General features: G+C 44.1%; 1 pseudogene; it reads right to left on the bottom strand.

Annotated features, from left to right (window-relative positions):
* Positions 1 to 3,612, bottom strand: part of LOC103581782 — a 4,326-nt pseudogene extending 714 nt beyond the window's left edge.
* Positions 3,613 to 4,448: the final 836 nt, after the last annotated feature.

Consider the following 4,448-nt stretch of genomic DNA (forward strand, 5'->3'; position numbering starts at 1 on the left):
TGCTGGCTGAGCGTGGTGCTGACAACACCAAGTCAAGAGTTACGATCCCCTTACAGGTCATCTTTAAAAAAACGACAACACCAAGTCAAGAGTTACGATCCCCTTACAGGTCATCTTAAAAAAAAAAAAGACAAATACTGTATGATTCTACTTATATGATGTACTTAGTGAAAATCATAGACACAGAAAGTAGAATGGTGGTCACTAGGGGCTGGGGGAGGGTGAATGGGGAGTTAGTGTTTAAACAGAGTTTGGGAAGAGGAAATAGCTCTGGAGATGGATGGTGGTGATGGGGGCACAACAGTGTGAATGTGCTTAATGCCACTGAACTGAGCACTTAAAAATGATTAAGACAGTAAATTTTATGTTATGTGCATTTTACCACAATTAAAATAATAATAATGATAAAAGATGGTGCTGTCGATTGGATCCTCCCCCCACCTCATTGGAGCTTAATCCCCACTGTAACTGTTGAGGGTGGGGAGTCCTATTATGGTCATTGCAAGGTGGGGCCTTGGAGAGGTGATTAGATTGCAGGACCGTGCAGTAGTGAATGGGTTAATAATGGTGGTCAGGGGCGTGGTTCTGAGGGCTTTAAAGGAAGAGCACACGAGAGTCTCTCACTGCTCCACTGTTTTCTGCCTCGTGAGACCCCTGCCATCACTGTTGCCACCACCAAGGCCTGCACCAAATGTGTTCCCTGGACTTTGGACTTTCCAGCCTCCAAAACTATAAGCAATAAATATCATTTTCTTTATCAATCATCCAGTTCCAGGGATTTTGTTATAAGCAACAGAAATGGGCTAATACAGTGCTTAATAGAAATCTTTCTCTATGAATTAATGTAGAAATTCATACTGCTGAGATGAGACGGGGAAGTACATGCACCCAAATTGGAGGTACACTTACATGGAAAAAAGGGGGAAATTGTGTCAAAACTCATTTTTCTTTCTTTTTGATGGCTGGCTGGTATGGGGGTCTGAACCCTTGACCTTGGTGTCAGAACACCACACTCTAACCAACTGAGTTAACTTGCCAGCTTCACGAAACTCACTTTTTGGGAAGCCACCCGAGCCCTGACCGCATCCTGGAGTCTGGCAGAAACTGCGATCGAAGCCTGACTGGTTTTCCTGTAGTTGCCCCGGTTTCTACCGGATTCATTCTTAGCAGGTCTGAGGAGACTGCAGAGTTCTAAAAGATCTCACAAACATCATAATAAATCTCTGAAGAAGCTGCCTGCATCAGCCAAAACCTTCGAGAGATTGTTTCCAGCTCAGGGAGACTTACCAGCCATGTATATTCACTGAACCCTATCCGCTATTCTTAGTTTCATATCATTTTTTTATTGAGTCCAGCTGGCAGGTGACAACTTAAGTCCCTTAGGCTTTATTTGTAAAGTCAGCAGCATTTGCTTTGCTCTGGCTTTCATTGTTCTCAGTGGGACGAAGCTGGGTGTGGGGATCCTGGTTCTTCTGCTCAGGGATTTCAGCAGGTGGACTGAGCAGTTCCCTACTGAAAATTTCCTCCCTGACATCAGGGGGAAAAGAACTACATCGGGGGAAAATGCTGTTACTGGACTTTTAAAATATTTGAAAACAGAAGGATCTTTAGACTAGTCTCCAAAGGGTCCTTTGAAAACTTCCTGGAGAAATTTGATAATCAAAATACGGTACTAATAAAATATGGAAATAAAAGAGAAAAAAGTGCTGTTACATCAACATTGGGAGCTCTCACTTTGTTAGGGCTGCTAACAAGGTACTTCCCTCCTGTTTAAAAATGTCATTCATGAGATCATCCCTTTTAAGGCATAATTGAAGGGAGAAGGTGAAACAAATTCTTTCCGTTCTCCCTCTACCAGATCCCATCCTTCCAAAAGGCCCAGACATTCATGTACCACACGATGCTGAGGAACTGAGTCATGGTCAGCTCCTGTGGGACAGGAACTTGGTGTTGTCCAGCAGGGGCAGGACCTTCTGTCTGGGGTAACACTCCACGATCACCTGCCAAGGTGTCAGCACGAACCTCTTCTGAAACAAGTGCCTAAGAATGCGACTCAGAGTCCTCTGTGCCTTAGGATCGTGGAACAGAGAGGAGACCACTGGCTGGTGTTTGCTATTTCAAAGAACAGATCACAGCCCGCTAAGGAAGTCCAATGGAATCTTACTGGGATCTTGTTTGGGAACTTTGCCTGGATTCCAGCAAGTTCCTCCTGTTTGGTTGCTGTGAATATTTCAAATACAAAAGAGGAAGTAAACAGCAAGAGCAGGCTGTGTCTTCTCTCTTTTTCTCTAGTAACCCAGAAAGCTTCCCTGAGAATGTTACCTGGGTGCTTCCTCTGCTCGAAAGGTCTGAGGCTTGGGATTGTCTGAAGAGGCTGAATTTCACTCAACAGCTGTGTCTGTGTCTGCCTTAAAGAAGAAAAATTTTAAAAAATCCAACAACCAGGACTTAATTCACACCTCCAGCCGCTTCCAAACTGCCTGCAGGAGCCTAAAGAAGGCCCTTATATAGGGTGGGGTGACATCAGGCCTCTAAGAACCCCCCTCCCCCCAGTCCCTCTCCCTGGGCAGCAGGAGATCAGTCCTGAGTGTGGAAATGGAACAGCCACCTGCTTGTTGGTCAGAGACAGTCACTTTGCTCATTATTAGCTAAGAATTTGTCTTTGCTAAAGAAATTAAGGTTTGCATTGGTCCTCACTGTAACATGGTGCCATATGCCCTGGTTGAGGAGTTCTAGATAAAATTAGCCTCGGAAGAGGACATTTTAATACAACAGTCATAAAGCAGATAGAAGATCGAATCACCTTACCCTGAAACACGCTGCTATTTTTCACAGTTAGAAATAGAGTCAGAAAGATCGAGTAATTTGCCCAGATAATAAGATGCGAAACGGGGTTAAAATCCAGTTGTGTACCAAAGTTGTGTTACATTCTGCAGTTTTTCAACATATTTTGACATATATATGTGCAGTTGCAGGAATGTGGGTAGGATTGTCATTACCATAAGTAAGATTTTGCATTTAATACATGGTGAAATTGAGGTCTATAGAAATTGACTCGCCTTCCTAGGATCAAATAGATGGTTAGACAGACCCAGTTTTCATTCCCAGACCAGGATATTCAATCCTCTCATGCTTCTTTCACACAACATGTGTTTAACGACTCAGCTTCCACATCTAGAAAACAATGCTTCTGTTGACACTCACCCCTTCATCCCCTCAGATCCAGCCCAGTGGTCCCTCTGTGTATTAGTCCATTTCTGTTGCTTATACCAAAATACGTGGAACTGGGTGATTTATAAAGAAAACCAAGTTTATTGTTTATGTTTTTGGAGGCTGGGAAGTCCAAAGTCCAGGGAACACATCTGGGAGGTCTTCTTTGGTGGTGACTTTACAGTGATGCAGGGGTCTCACATGGCACAAAATGGCAGAGCAGAGAGAGAGAAACTGTCATGTGCTCTCCTTTTAAAGCCCTCAGAGCCATGCCCCTGACCACCATTATTAATCCATTTAGTCGGCACAGTCCTTCAATCTAAACACCTCTTCGAAGCCCTACCTTTCAATTACGATAATAGGATTTCAGTGGGGATTAAGGTATTTTTGTGGGGGTGGCATCCAGTTTACTGCACTCTGTATGGTTCAGACCTTCCCCGTCCCCCGTGAACAGGACCATTAGCATCTCCTCCATTGTCACTGGAGGTGCCGTGATCTCCAGAGGTCATTGCTCTGGGACCTTTCCTGGTAACATTCTATGCCAAGTCATTTGATATCTGAAGAGGTTCCAGTCACATGAGGATGATGTAGAAGAAAGTGACCAAACATCTTCAGGTTTGTTGAGGGACAGGAGGAAAAGTAGTAGGTTCCTGCCATTTACCTATTAAAAATCTCTTCCATTAAAAAAAATTTGTCTTTTCCTCCTGCATAGGAGTCTGGGGAAATGGTTGCTGAACCCACTCTGAGTCTTTGAGTCCACAGGGAGGGGACACAGGGGTTCCTAAGTGGGGCTCTAAATCCTAGCCCACTCCCCCATGGACAGTGTCCTCCCTGACCCTGCCTAGGCCTGGTGGAGCGAGGTGGAACAGTGACTTGGGTTGTTTTATAAAACTCTACAGTAGGATTAGCCAGCTTGCCTCGGTGCTGAAGTCCATGAAGGGCCCTGGCAAATATACAAAGACACAATTGCCTTGGGACCCTTTCTCTTTCCTTTCTTGGCTTCTTGGCTTCTTTCCCCACCCAGTGTCATTTAACCAATCCCTTGAGCTCTGGGCCTCTCCCAATGTCTTTTTTGTTGCTCAAGAATGAAGAATTCTACATTTTTAATACTAACTGCATGAGATTTTCCTTCCACGATTATCTACATTTTATTTGAGAAAAATGATAATCATTACCACTTAATGATTCAGTTAGTTAGGATAGAATAGGCTGTGCTGCAGTAAGAAATACACCCCCAA

Source organism: Galeopterus variegatus, unplaced genomic scaffold, assembly GCF_000696425.1.
Source record: "Galeopterus variegatus unplaced genomic scaffold, G_variegatus-3.0.2 Scaffold13919, whole genome shotgun sequence".
In the NCBI taxonomy this organism is placed as follows: domain Eukaryota; kingdom Metazoa; phylum Chordata; class Mammalia; order Dermoptera; family Cynocephalidae; genus Galeopterus; species Galeopterus variegatus.